At 47.4% G+C, this 15,791-nt stretch overlaps 1 protein-coding gene across 1 annotated transcript in view; it reads left to right on the top strand.

The window, feature by feature from the left end:
- LOC126545304 (neuropeptide F receptor-like) overlaps positions 1-15,791 on the top strand; it is a 439,066-nt gene that overhangs the window by 409,350 nt on the left and 13,925 nt on the right. The gene's annotated exons all lie outside the window — the stretch shown is intronic.

Genomic DNA, 15,791 nt, shown 5'->3' with positions numbered 1-15,791 from the left:
GACGTGGCACGCGTCTCCCCAGGCTTATAGTTGAGCGCTCAATCACGTCGCCTCCGCCCTTGAGAGAAAAGAAAGGAAGGGTAGCTCGCTGTCTCTTGCTTCACCCTTGTTCGTCTTTCTTTTTTGTGGGGCTCTGTCAAAAGTTCAGAAGCCAAGACGCTGATCGTGTTCGACGGGTGATATAGATCGCACTGTCCGAGGGGAAAAAAGTGGCGCGCGCGCTCATCCGGAACACCTTCTGTCTGCCCAGAAAAGCGTGGGTAAAAAGTCTCTCCTGGGCTGCTTAATATATATATATATATATATATATATATATATATATATATATATATATATATATATATTTATATATATATATATATATATATATATATATAGAGAGAGAGAGAGAGAGAGAGGGAGGGAGAACAAACAGAAAATCCCATGGGATATGCGCGCTTTCCTTTGAACACCTGCCACATTTCGCTGGTCGGTTTAGCTTTAGACGCGTGTGCCGCAACCATTGGTGCCACTTTATTTTCGCTTTTAAACTCCTCAACTGGTGCTGCCGGCCTGCGCCCCTTTCTCTCTCTCTCTCTCTTTCTCTCTCTTGTACGCGGTAGTTTCAAGGTACCCTTGCTCTCTGGCGGATCATGTTTGCCTAGCGCAGCACATGGACACTTGATTCAAGCGGTGCAGCAGTTGACTTACGGAGCACAGCATTCCCCAAATATTTGTGACAATATGTAGCACTTTCACTGAGCTACCATGCCGCTGCATGCTACTTTGTCTTTTTCTTTCTGAACGGGGAGGGGTGCTACCACGTACACTGTTGTAAAGTGACAAGGTCATTTAAAAAATTCAAAATTAAAACTCAATTAAAAAAATCAGAAACGAGTTGCGAACTAAGGCAATCTAAACTTTCGTATGGGCTCCAGGCACCTACTCATCACCCTGGAGGGTTTACGTTCGGCGCGTTGTGGTCTTCTCAATAGGGCATGGATAAAATGTGGCGAACGATCGAGTTTAAACGCCATTAACTGGCATACAGTCAATAATTTGCCGAGTACTATGTTATACTACTTTCTTGCTACCGTTCATAGGTGGCTGCACGAACATCTCCCAAATCAGTAGCCGCGGAGCCGGCCAGTTAGGACCGAGAACAAAAATAGAAAACAAGGAAAAATAAACTGCAATTTGGCTGCCTCGTGCTAGATTACATATATCCCGTTTATGGGTCCCGTGTGTACCGTGCAAAACCTCCGAGATCGATATACCGCATGCCGTTTCAAGAAATTTCTTGCATCTGCTACGAAAAAGGCTATTCCGCTATTCTGAATTTTTCATAGCGCATTTTTTTCAAAGAGGCATTTACAGTAGCGTTAATTTTTCGTCCAAAACAAGGGAGAGGTTTACATGAAGGCTGAGGTTTGAAGTGATTAACAGTGAAAGGAACACGGAATGTAGCTGAAGCGAAGATCCTTTCTTGCTATTATTATTATTATTATTATTATTATTATATTATTATTATTATTATTATTATTATTATTACATATCGCGCGCTTGGAACACCGTGCTCAAAGCATGCTCAGTTATTTTATCGCGGGTACCCGCCGTGGTTGCTTAGTGGCTGCGGTGTTTGGCTGCTAAGCACGAAGTCGCGGGATCGGATCCCGGCCACGGCGGCCTCATTTCGATGGGGGCGAAATGCGAAGGTACACCCGTGTACTTCGATTTAGGTGCACGATAAAGAACCCCAGGTGGTCCAAATTTGCGGAGTGCCCCAATACGACATGCTTCATAATCATATCGCGGTTCTGGCAAGTAAAACCGCATAAACAAATATTTCATCGCATCCAGCACATGTCTAGAAAAAAGAAGAGTACTGTAAGGTGCTCGGTCGAATTTTTAAGGCAAAATGAATCACAATGCAATGCAACATCTTAAGACCAGCAAGAAGGAGTACAGATTCGTTGAATGCTATTTTAATGCCACCGTTATGCGTACCCATACGTGAATATAACACATACTTCAGAGAGCACGAAACAGCAAGGAAGTGGAGATCGGGCAGCCTAAACCACCCCTTCTGCCTTGTTCTCTCCTCCTATACATCGCCGCATGCAGAGAACTGCTCTCTTTGCGGCGTGGAGTCACTAGGCCTTCACTTTGATACGCATCTTTTCGCTTTCCTTGATAAACTACGCTTCTAACATCACTCCACGAGTCACGAGGTTACTATCATATTCTTATTACTGAAAAGATATCCGTTCCCTATCGACTTTTTTTCTGTTGTTTCTTGCCCTGACGTCGCTGATGCGCGTCTACATATGTTGGTGTCGGAAAATAATAATTGGTAAAAACTGTGAACTAGTTATAAGTATCGCTCCATCCGTTCTTCTGTAACTGGTTTCGTTCATGCCTGAATAACATGTTCTGCAGGCGTGTCGTATTGGAAAAAAGAATCGCGCAGCTGAATGGCGTGCTTTAACGCCATTATATAAGCTATAACGAGAACCTGGCACAATCAAAAATATGCTCACTCAATGGTAAGGATTGCATGCTCCTCCAAATCTGTTTTTCTGAACACTTCTCTGCTGCCCTAAAGAAGGACTGCCTTTTGTTTGCTAGGACGTACTGCACTTGCAATTTTTTCGCTTAGTTCTGTTTTAAAAAAGCCTTGCAAATCATAACATTTTAATCTATTGTTTCACGTTCACGGCTGGAAACGAAGCGCGGAGGTGACCAAGAATTAAGATACGGCAAGCCGAGTTGGCCGGCTCTTACATTCTCTACCTCAAAGACGGCAAACCTCAAACTCAACTCGCACAGGAAAGCTAAGAACTTATGTGTTACAAGCTCGTAGGCCTGCTTATTGCTGTGATCTTTTCGTTTGCCTCAGCAAAGCTATCAACATAACACTAATGTCCGTCGTCGTAATGCCTAATGCGTATACACTGAGGTACAGAGAGCCCACACAGCACTATTCGGCTGGGTGGTGTCTGAAGTCTATCCCTGCTTTAAATATAATAACATGGTCAATTCTAGGAGCCAAATCTTAGCACTACTGCCACTTTCGGAAACGTCTATTTATGGAAAACACTGTGAGTGTTCCGCTATTCAAGAAAATTCCTTCTAAATAGTGAAATAATTTTTCGTCTCGTCTGACAAGTGCCGCATAATCTGCTGTTGATGCCAGTCATTTTTTTTCCCTTAACATCTACCGTGGGTCTAGTATTGCCAACTCTCGAAAGGACGAAGTCGCGAGAAGGGGAGGAGGGGAGAGTTAAACGGAGGGCTGGCGACGGCAGACCCTGTCAGTGCCAGGAGCCGCCAGTGCGAGCGCGCAACGAAGTTTTTTGCTTAAAAAAAAAAACAGTGTCGCGATTTATAACACGAAAGTTGCAGTATATTGGCCCGTCTAACGCGGCTACCAATACAGATAGAGGTGTTGTGAACGGCTAGGGTTTACAACAGAACCAGAACCGCGACAACAACGAAACCGCCTTCATATTTACGACTATTCATCAGAAGACAAAATAGAAGAATGTACAACTGAGTTGTCAGGCATCGTAAGAAGAAAGTCTGGTTTATTCTGGTTTAGCAGAAAAAGAATTTATGGGCACTTAAGTATCCCTACGTGGATGAACCCGAAAGCATTGCGACGTCTCTCCGATGAAGCCTCGGCCTCGTTCGTGTACTTGCGTGGACGTCTCAAGGAGCCGGGCTCGGCTATTCACCGAGAAGTCGAATGTCCGTCCATCGGAGCGCACGGCAGAACTCACCGAAATCACCGCACCGACTGGCAGTGCCGCGACGCGTGGCGCTATGTATATAGACCGGCCACACAGCTGCCGCTTCCCGGAACTGTAGCTTAGGAAACCGTAATCTTTACCGGGAAACGCTTGCGGCGTTTGCGGCGAGCGATATGAGTGGAGGCGAGCTTTCCAGTTTTTTGCTGTCTTTCCCCTGCACGGCGGGCGCCGCCGCTACCGTGACGACGACGATGATGATGATTATGATGATGATGATGACTTATTGGCATCCCCTTTGGAAGGGGGGGGGGGGCAAATCGTCACCTAGCCTGCTTGCTTACACCTCCGGATGCGCGGACGCGAGCGCCATCTGGTGGTGATTCAACAACACCCCAGTGGCCCACGCGGCGCGCGCCTCCCGTGGATTGGCTGTGACCACGTGACCTTTTGCGGCATCTCTGGCGACACCGCCGAATTTTTCGCTTCATGACATATAACGCTTCCGCATTAAAGAAAGCAAAGGTCGGGATATTTGGCCGTCCAGACTGGATCAAATCGGGACTCGGGATATTTACTCATAACTCGGGACTGCCCCACTAAATTCGGGGCGGTTGGCAACCCTACATGGGACGTGTTCGATACACCCGAAATCTTAAATCTTTCAGAGCCTATTCTCTGCAAAAGGGGCTCTCATGACGCATTTCTCGCTGTTAATTATAATTCAGTTTTCTCCCAGATTTAGCTCCCCTTAGTCCAAGGGCCCCCCTCGTAAGCTTCCATTCCCAAAAGCAGAAAAAAAAACGAGAAAGATGATGATAAAAAACAAGCAGATTACTCTTCTGAAATTCTATTTACAAACGTTCATTACTTTCACTGTCATGAGCCATGCAGGGGTGAACGATGTCCCCTCCTATTTATTTCCTGTTTCTCTGTTTTTGTTCTACCTTAGTTATGCAGCAGAACTTACAGCGAAAACACCGCTCTCAATAAGTGCGAAGGGTGGTTGCGCTAACCAAAGCCGTCTAAAGCTATTAAGCTTAACAACTAGGACAACACGAAAGAAAACGTAGCAGCAGTTCCACTGAGTTATTGGGGTTTTTTTTCTTTCTTTTGAGGGGTTCTCTTGGCGTGTTCCGCTCCACTTTTTAATATTCAGCAGCTCCCTACTTCATAAACATGTCTGCAGTAGAGGTAGCATATTACTGGCGACTGCTGAAGCTGGGTGTCACTAGGGCTCCTCGAGACGACATTAACAGGATCGCAAGTTGAGTACTTGCCCTTTATTATACGAAATACTATTCTATGGTGCCGCGTCTATTCAAAACGCTGGCCTGTTCAAAGCAATTTGCATTGCAGTTAAATAAGCTCTCTCGACATTTGGGCCTGCTTCTCCGAAAAGTCCAGACTATTGCTTATACGCTGTCTTTACTTCCTGTTCTATGAATGCTTTGACGTTCTTTATTTCCGCCCCATTTCGCCGTTCGATTCTACAGCGCGAGATTTATCGTGACAGACGAATAATAATTGTGCGCCCAGGTGGCGCCTTCTTCAGTGCAGAGCAGCTTTGACTAATGTTATTCTCGTTACATTGGTGCGCCCGTATCAAACTTCAAATATTGCCTCGTCTGTTAGGCGATAAGAACGATGACGAGCTAGGGACTAGCGCATAAGAGGAAGTTCCTCGCGCGCGGTATGAAAGGACTCCGTCCTGGTTCCTGTTGAACCACGCTTTTAACCTTTGAGTTCCTCAAATCACGACAATGTAAAACGCTCGCTTCTGCTATCGAGTTAGAACATGCGTTAACAGAAAACCAATGGGTGCTGGTGTTGAGAGAGAGAGATAGCACGCCGGAAGTGAAACCAAACGCTTCTAAGCGGAGGTACAGGTGGGAGGCGGCGAGAACGGTGAAATCCACTAACAAAGGCCGGCAGGCCCTGCTGCTCTGACTTCAATTACCGGCGCAAGATTACACGGCCTGGCTATACCCGCGGTTACTTCCGGTTTCGAGTCCCCTGCCAGTAACGCCGTAGGGCTCGATGTAGCATTACTTCCTCGCTTTCAGCCATCGCAAACAAGGCGTTATCGCAGCCTATCTGCAGGAGGCACACAAACTGCTTACACAAATGCGCAGGAGAAGGCAATGAGAAAATATATTGTGCGCTTTACACAGATAAATTTTGTGCACTCTTCCTTGACTCCAAATGGTTCGCAGCGTTGAACGTTATCAATATTAGCTTGAGGTGGAAGAAAGGCAATCCTCACGCCCTAACTATTAAACCGCGACGTCGCCTCCTTTTTTTTTTTTACTGCTTCTTCTTTATTAGGCGATAAAGTTCAATCGCAAATTTAGAGACAGACAACTTTACAGCAAGAACAGTAGTAAAAGCACACATTTTAACATCTCATGAGAAGGAAATACTAGGTTATAAATTCCGGCAAACGTAGATGTGAGTCCTAAAGATGCAACAGTGGTGAAGGTTCAAACGCAGCAGCTACATTACGCGCTTAGCAGATTTCTCCCGAAAAATAACCTTTGTCGACTGATGAGGTTGAATGCTTCTATTGTACAATGCCGCCAGAGTGAGTGCAGATCATGACAGAATGATTAGGTCTCCCAGAGAGTTATACTTTCTGCGTAACGGGCGAGTAACGTATTCCGACGGTGACAATTCGGAGCTCTTTCCATAATGGTTGGGTAAAGAGCATCTCGACGTAACCCGCGCCGCAGACAGCTGATCTTTGTGCGTCATAGAAAAAAGCTTGTCGCAGCAAGAGAGAAGTGGTTCTTGTGGGGAAGGAGCAAAGGCTAGCACTATCTTCTGCAACCCATGCGGGAGCACGGCTCAGTGCCAGCAGGGTGGGGGAGATGGGATTAAAAGAAAGAGAGGGTAGGAGGGAGGAAGGTAGAGGGTCGTCCCAGCAACATCAGAGCTGCCCGGCCGGGAGGGCCCAGTGGGTTCGACTGGAGTAGTGGCGGATCAGAAAGCCCGAGGTGGTGGGATGGCCGTTAGGCCATCCGTCTTTGTAGAAATATATAGTCGCGCCGAGAGCCCCGTCGAGTCGAGGTACTCGACGACACTTAGGAAGGCTGGTAGCTGATTACGTCAGGGGAACAGGATATCTTCCTGTCGTGAACATAGGAGCCCCAGGCGGTGGAACTCTTGCAGAAGTCGGCCGCAGTGCTGCAGGTGAGCAGGGCAGGCCAGCAGGAGGTGCTCCAGAGTCTCTGGTTCACCACAAGAGACACAGGCTGGCGAAGTGGCTTTCCCAAGGTGGTGCCGGCGGGTTGCCGTCCAGTAGCAGCCAATTCGGGGTCGGAGCAGCAACGAGGCATCCCTTCGTAGGAGGCCGTGCTGTGGAAGAGGCCGTGGAGGCCGGCCCAGGGATACCCGTTTGTCCGGGTGGCAGGCGATGATGTGCCGGCGCAGCCTATGTCTCGAGAAGTCTGCGGCCGTTACAGCAGAGCTGAGGGGGACGCTTGAGTGGTGGGCACTTTTTGCAAGAGTGTCCGCCTCTTCATAGCCCGGGATCCCCACCTGTGCCGGTAGCCAATGCAGGGATAGTGAGCATCCTGCGTCCTGCGTCCTGAAGGGCCGTCAGTCTTGAAGAGAGCAGCGCAACCCCAAGGCTAGCCCTGTCAGGGTTCTGCAGGCAGAGCAGAGCCGCCTTGGCGTCGCAGAGGATGGCTGCCGGGGTCGCTATAGCTCCTCTGCAAGTAGGTCCCCACCATGGTGGAGTCCTGCTAGCTCTGCTGCGGTAGAGCTTGCTTGTCCCGGGAGACGGCACAGCTTGATCTTTTGTAGGGTCGGTGCAACGCAGGCTGCTGTGGATGAGCCCGTATCCGGTATCGCGGATCCATCGACGAAGATGTGAAGGTGGTCCCCAAGTCTCTCTTGGAGGAGAGAGGCTGCCGTCTGCTGTAGGGCACATGCTGAGGAACGGTTCTTCGAGACACCTGGCAGCTCTGTGGAGATAGGGATTGGTGGTCGATGTGGTGGGCGATGCTGTACAGCGTTTGCAGGCGTATCCTCTATGACTTCGTTATAGAGGCCACACAGCCGTCCCATGTGTGATGCTGGCCGGGAGCTCAGGAGTGCTTGACCATCGGCGGTATAGTGTAGGTGATCAATGTGTCGTAGCCTCTGTTCAAGTCTAGCGAATACTACAACGAGGAAACTTCTTACAAAGTAAATGATTCCTGTGATGGTGATGGTGGTGGTGGCGGTCTTGTCGCATGTTGTACAGTTAGGAGAATTGATACGCTCCGTCCTAAATAACCATGCTGTTGTACTAGCAGATGCTGTCCTTATTCGATATAGAAGTGAGGCTTTCCTTCGATGAAATCTCGTGGTTACGCATGGCATATGTGGTGGAACCCAAAGTGACCCAAAGGGATTTCGAATGTCCGATTTTTTAACTTTATTACTCTTTGTGCCCTTGATTTTGAGAGGATGATGGAGCGTTGCGTATGCAAGAGCACCAACATTTTTGTTGCCAGCAATGCCAATATGGGTGCGAATCCACTGAAACATTACTGTGAAGCCTTTGTTGCCGAGTTCTTTCACGAGGGCTTGTGATTTGCACGGGAACTTGATGGACGGTAGACCACGGTAGAGTTGCTGCAACGCGGCTTTTGATTTGAGCCCGTAGGGAGGACCACGTTCTGTGAAGGAAAGGTCTTTAATTTGCACAGAGCAGCAGCTATTGCCACGCCTTCCACAACTGTCGACGAAGCTATTCTGTCCAGACGGCCAGACCACGCATATCTCAGACAGGGAATATAGAATGCAGCTGCGCAGCGAGCTTCGTCTACTTTGACAGAGCCAACTTTGTATATTTGGAGGTGATTCGCGTAAGTTACGTTCAAATATTCCAGAACTAGTGACTTGGTTTCTGCAGCTGGAATGTATCTGTTTGACTGCAGTCGTGGTACATTTAAGTTGCATGTGATATCCCCGAATGGTCCAGGGTGGGTCTGCATTTTCCCTTTGTCCCGAGCAGCGTAATCCTAACATTCGAAGTGTGTTCAGTGCTGGATAAAAATGTGGGCGCTGTCTGTTACCCACACGTCTTAAAGGGCAACTCCGGTGACTTTTGATGTCAACTCAACTTCGTAGAATTTTAAATATACATTCTCTTTTGCACTCTGATTATTTGTGCCAGACCGTATGGCTGGAAGTTGTTTAGTTTTCCTGAAAATGAATTTAAAAGATTGGTTGCGTATTCCCGACTCATGACTTTTTACTGGCCACCCTGTATTTGCGATGTCAAAGACTACACCGCCACTGTCGCTGAAATCCCCGCTGTCTAGTTCGGAAAATCTGTAAAAGCTCCCTGTGTCGTCAAGAGGCATCATAAGCTTCGCTTCTTTGGCGTTAGCACCGCGTGTATTGCGTGTTTAGCACGCGACCTCCGTGTTTACATTATGGTAGTGTAGGATTTTACGTCATCGACTCATCGTGACGTTACATGAAGCAGCTACCAGTTTTGGTTTCGGCATCTCGTTTATTCGTTGTTTAAAGTTATCGATGAATTTCTAGGCGAATTGAAACCGCCTACCGGTCAAGGGACTGTCACTGCCATTTGAAAATGACAATATCCTAGGTATGGTTAAAAAAAACGCCAGAGTTGCCCTTTAAGAGGGCTTTGCCGGGCGAAGACTCACTCAAACGTAGTAGCTGGAGCATGGGAGTCTGGGAAGCCTGAAGTCGCAGAGGGCGTGACTAAGCTTCGTAAGCTCTTTTTTGTTCGATGCCAGCTGAGGGACAGCGCAAGGCCTTTACTCTGTATGGTTTGTAAGCGCTCGTATTGGCTATCTGAGGGTGACATCAGATGTAGCTGGTATAGGATCCGGCTTACAACCAATGCTGAATGTAGCCGCAGCATCGACGTCGACTGGTTGCCCCAGCGTATGCCAGCGACTCGCTTGACCCCATGAAGCCTCTTTGTCGATCCCGCCACAACGTTGACAACAGCGCGGCGCCAGAGTAGCTTGTGGTCCAAGATAATGCCATGCAAGAAATCGTATGTTGGCAACTTGTAGAATCTGGAACCCGTTCAAATTCAGCTTCAAGCGTGAACATTTTCTTTTAATTCCTGGAAATAGTATGAATGATGATTTCTCTGCTGAAAGGGATAAGCCATGCGTTGTCAAGTTGCCCTGAATGGCATTTACTGCTCCCTGGGCTATTCGTGTGAGGCGACGATGCTGGTAGCTGGAGATCCATACGCAGATATCATCGGCGTATATAGACATCTTCACGGGTGTTCGATGGTTTAGTATTCTTGGGAAAGTCTTCGTGGTGATGTTAAATAATAAGGGAGATAAAACACTCCCCTGTGGTACGGCCACAAAATATACCAATGTCTTCGCTCAAAGTGTCGCCAAGACGAACTCTGATGCGACGATCATTGAGAAACGCATGTATAAGTGCAAGAGATGACCCGTGACACCTATAGCTTGTAACTGGCTGATGATGAGACACGTAGTCGTAAGCGTTGGCGACATCCGTAAAAACAGCAAGTGCTGACCGGCCGTTTGCATTGTAATGTTCTATGTGACTTAGCAGATCCAGCACATTGTCTTGAGCATTTAGACGCTGCCGAAACGCTGTCCTGCACGACGGTAATTTCCGACTGTGCTCGACGTGCCAAGTGAGTCTTGTGCACGCCACCTTCCCCACTAGCTTCGCTGCACAGGAGGACGGCATTACAGGTTTGTACGTGTCCAGAGCAGCCGGATTTTTTCCAGGCTTCAGAACTAGTAACACCCCATCTACCCTTCCTAAATGTGGGTTAACCTCTCTGGCCCACACTTCGTTAAAAATTTCAGGAGATCACGTCGTCTCTCAACCAGTAGGTTAGTCAGCATCTGATTGCTTATAAGGTTAGGTCCCACCGCACAGCGACGTCGGAAGCTGTTCATAGCTAGTTCCAATTCTCTCAGTGTGAAAGAAGCATTCATCAGTGATGATGATAGTGGCAATTTTGTCGCATCATGTGGAAACACTATTTCAACAGGACAAAACAAAATTGTAGCCTTGAAAAAAACAAAAAAACAAGACAAACACGATAGAGGGCGGAGTAGACGAAACATAGTTACATATGGTGCGCCGTTTTAACAGTGGCTCTCTAAACGCGAGATGAAATGGCAAAGGAAATGTGTAATCATCATGTCTGGGGCTTCTTTATAGCGTTTCTTCCAAAGTGCTTCGAACAGAAAGGACTTTTCTCCGAAAGGGTGGAGCACTTTCAGAGAAACGTCTCAACACAATTTAAATATTGTTTTTTTTGTTAGATTTGGGCGCATATCCTACCCTAGGCGAGCAACAGTTGAAGATAATACCAACTTGAACGCATGTCTACAGTCAGCAACATAAAACCATGGCGTATGTGTTTATATTGCCTATCGCAAAGCCCCTACAGTCTCGGTACAAATTCACTGCGTAAAATTTTACGCTGAGTTTCTCCATAATATTTTGTCTGGCCATACAGCCTTAATGCACGCGTGCCTTTTTCTCCCTCCCACCCCCTTTTTTTTTAGTTATAAATTTGATCGAGGGAATTAATGTCATATTGGGCGATACCGCGCTGCTGGAGCCCCGAAATAATATCGCTTTGTCGTTACATCACATGCACGAGCCTGAAAGTATGAAAACGGTTTATCGGAACATAAGCAACGTGCAAGTTATGCCCGAGGGCATGACTTGCATAATTTGATTTTTTTTTCTTAACGACGCCATCGTTTGAAACCGGCACCTTCAATGACACATGTCAAAGCATGCTATTTTCTTGCCCACTTTATTTTACCTTTACTTTATTATTTCTACCATTTCAATTAAACAGAACAATTAACTTCCCATATACTTTCTGTGATGTCATACTCTGTCACTTGACATGGTTGTGACTTACAAAAAAAAAATCGAGTCCGTAAAATCCTCCTACTCTTCTCGTCTACGGGTTTTGACATTTACAAAATGGAGGTAACCCAGTAGTGTTAGACACCATGAGCGCTAAGCGTGCCGCTATAACTGCATATCAGCTCGTCATTTAAATTTTGCCTCAGCAAATTGACGCATTGACAGTGTCTTAACGTAACAGAACGTCATTCCTTGATTGCCAGTGGATTTCGTTGTTGGAATAGAAATTAGGAAGTGTTGCATCGAGTCCTAACGCAATTGTCTTGGACTTGTGCTGCTGCTTTCCCCCACCTGGATGTTATAAATTGTGTGGCCCGCTCACGAGATACAGCTATAATGTTGTAGCTTCCTTCTTCATTTTCTCTTGGAGCAACAAATGTTTACCATGCTCTTACTGGAAGTACACTGTACGACCAGTTAGGGAATCATTCCTCGAGGGACCAACAGAGAGTTTCTGTATAGGAAGACAGCAGAATCCGCTAAGTCACTCCGTATCCGATAAACCGTGGTCAACATATCCTGCTTTATGTATGCCCCCTTCGGCAGGGATCACTGCGTGACCCGCAGTACACTGGGTGGCCCGCGTGCCACGTTCCTGTACATTAAAGGAAATGGCGCACATGAGAAAAGCGCTCTCATCCTTTCTTAAACCACCAAAAGCCGAGAACGCGCCGTCAAGCAAAGAAAAGCCTTTCTCCCCTTCCTTGCACTTTCGCATTCGGCGAATGGGATTACGCGGCCTGCGAGCCCTCATCACCACGAGAATGACCTTCTCGCGAGGCTGGGAAAAAGAAAATCGGGATGAAGGAGCGTGGAAGAGGGAGCGCGTTCCCCCCGAATGCCACGGACACCAAAAATGCGTTGCGCAAAGCTGCCGCGCTTCTTAGGAAACGTCCCATTAAAGGGAACCGGCCACCGCGCTAACGCACCATTTTGACCGGTGGCTTATTTACCCGCCCGTATACAAGGCTATCTCTTGCTCACTTATCGCGACATCCCTCCGGCCATCGGTAAACATGTGTAGATAGATGTGTGCGTTTTTAGAAAGCCGGCCTTTCGGCGCCGTCCCAAAATCGCCCCATCAGTTTGACGGCGACATCGCGGCCTGCGTGTCTGTCGCAGTAATGGAGCGAGTGAGGCCCGCGAATCTCGGGAATCGATGTCCGACAAATGGCCACGTCAGCGCTAATTGCCTAATCTATACCGCCGCGTGATGCCGCAACCTCAGTTCTCACGGCGCCTCGAGGCAACTTCCTCGCCGCTCCTGTCCTATACCGCGCTCATAGCAGAACTCCCGAGTCATGATATGCGCCGCCCACCGACGCCGCTCGCAGAGTGCGAGTTATTGCACAGTATGTGTTCTTCCGAGCGCGCCCACGTTGTGCTTGGTTATGGTCGCTGATCTGTCCGTGCCAGCGATGCGTGCCTCTTTCTGCTGTCGACGGGCCTGTCCGGTAATTCGAGCGATCTTGTTTTTTTCTCCTTTCGCCAGGCGCATTCACGGTGAATGTGTATTGAACGCCGTGCGGGGTCCTTTGGTTTCTCAAACCAGCGTGCCCCCACCCTTTTACCCCTGTCGTTTTACCCCCAAAATCCGTTTCGAGGTGTCCGCGATTACCCCGGAGATCTTTTTAAGATTTCCTGGTCCGGAGTAACCAGCTTAGTATACTTCAGACGACCCTATACCTGTTTTCCTCCTAATACGTTATCTCTATCTCTCTCTTTTACAAATAAAAAGATGCGGGGGTGGGGGAGAACAGTTTAAACGATTTCCTACATTTATTTATGCATGAAAAGCAAATACCAGCCAAACATGCAAGTGATTTCCTTTTTACGCTTCCTGATCCCGAAATTTGCAACTAGAATTGACCGGGTCCAGTAGGTGTTGGCACCACCGGGCTTGAGTAAACATGCTGCTACAGTGCCTATGGGGCTTTTCGCACTGGCTTAGTCTGGTGCCGCTACGCGTGCACAGCCCTGCACACACGGCCGCTCGTGAACAGCGCCTTCTTGGCTCGTCTGGCTGACTTGAAGGGGATGGGTGCAAGTTCATTATGATAGGCTCGATTCACTGACGGTGAACTTTTGACAACACAGCCGAGCAGACAAGTTGTCCCTTTTAGAAAACTGCAACAGCGCGTTGTCAAAGCAATTTCCTTTGTTCCTGTCTTTTTTTCTTTATAACTAATGTTCCCTGGGCCAAAAGTTTCTCTAGTAGAGTCACAGATCGCGTAATGAACCGCTCAGTTAGGAGGTTGTATTATGGTTGCTTTCTCATAAACTCTTTCTGCCTGCGTACGCCATGATGGCCCCCGCCGCACATTTGTAACTGCGACATACGTAGAAAAGGCCAATATTTGGCGAACTATTCCATGCTTGGGCGCCGCAACGTTGAAAAATTATAAAGCTTGCGCAATAAGGAACGCGTACCGAAACAATTATATATAGTTGCGATTACCACAGAATTTTTTTTCTATATATAACCATTTTAAGCACCAGAAATAGCCATCACATACTTTACTTGCGATAGTTCATGGATGAAACTTGCAGTTCCACGACGAGTGCTCCTCACTGCTTGCGATCTCTATAGTGCATTAAATGGGGCAACTTCTTCTTTTTTTCACACTAAACAGTTGAAGAAAAGATTCGAAGCTTCGCGTCAGCAGTGATGATGATGGTGACCTCAAAGGCTGTTGTGGATAACTACTAAAGAGGATTGGTCAGGGAGGGGACGGCGCAGACAAAACGCTATTGAAAGAGACTTTCAAAGCTCAGTATGCTCTCTAAAACGGCCGCTTTTTTCCCTTCCTCTTTGCTATGCTGGTCTGTCACTTCTCGCCGCTGGCTTCACTTGGCTTCATTTACCTCGGTGTTGGATTTCTATTGTCTCATGTGCCGTAGCGCGCACCGGAATCACTGCGTTATGTTACAATGCTCCAGCCAGCTAGCACGACGACAGTCGATGGTGAAAATAACGCGTCCTTATAACTGCTGTCCTGCAGAACAGAGTAAAAATAGCGGAGGATGCTCGCAGTTCATTCATTTCACTTACTCATACTGTCAATCTCAAGTGGCCTATTGTGATAAAATTACACCAGTGCCTAATTTCCATATAGTGGAGAAAGGCAGCAAAAATTTTGAGGAAGAGAGATAGAGTATAAGCACTGTAAGGGTTCGACAAGCTGCGCTGTTCTGGGGTAGAGGGGTGGAAAGATATTAATAGGAGAGACGAGATGAAAATAAAATCTTCGCAGCACAAACGTGATGAAGGACATAACACGTAAAGCCAGTATTGCAGTCCACACGTTCTAGCGCAGTAAAGCCGAGCGCCTTTACAACAACGCCTCTACAACGAAATGATCTGTATAACGAATGCATAGATTTGTCCCGGCTATATTGTGAGCTGTGCGGTGCGCCACATTTACAACGAAGTGACCAGTATGACGAATGATTTTGGAGGCCCCAAGCACTTAGTTGCAAAGGCGTTCGACTATATGGCGCGTATAAAGCCCAGTATGAATTTGTGTGAAATACTACGAATCGACTAAGTCCCACAAGCTAAGTACAGGGTTGCCAAGATTCAAGGTTTTGCCTTGATAGCGGGGCATGTTCACATGATGCCCTCATGACAAGGACGGGCAACGTGGACCCAACAGGAGCACTCTTGTTTTGCGCTTCTTGTCCGTGTTTGTTTTCTTTAAGCGAAACCTTCTTTGCCTGCCTGTAATAAAGGAGGGAACCGATAGATGTAGTAGCCCACTGTGGTATAGAAGTTACATCAATGGAGATAAAGTGCCTCAAAAAGGCTGGCCAACGTTTCAGTAGGTGGACCCATCTTTGTAAAAGGCGATCTCTTCATCATTTTCATTTCATCACAAGGACGCCTTGGACGAAAATAGATCCACCTTTCGAAATGTTGGCACTTTAGTCTTGTTTATGCAACTTCTTGCCTACCTATAGGCATATTTCCGTCATTCATTCACTAGGCGTCGCCTAGGTCCACGGAGTACACAGGGTGCGCTCTAACTGCGTATGTAAGCTGTCCACGCTTAGGGAAAACACCTCATTAGTATTTAAATGCACGTGGCAGCTGCAATTTGTAGTGGATTTATGCAGATTAACTCTTTCTCAATAGACACC

This window comes from Dermacentor andersoni, chromosome 1, assembly GCF_023375885.2.
Source record: "Dermacentor andersoni chromosome 1, qqDerAnde1_hic_scaffold, whole genome shotgun sequence".
Taxonomy (NCBI): Eukaryota; Metazoa; Arthropoda; class Arachnida; order Ixodida; family Ixodidae; genus Dermacentor; species Dermacentor andersoni.
Note: the sequence above shows the minus strand (reverse complement) of the source record. Positions and strands in the feature narration are given on the sequence as shown.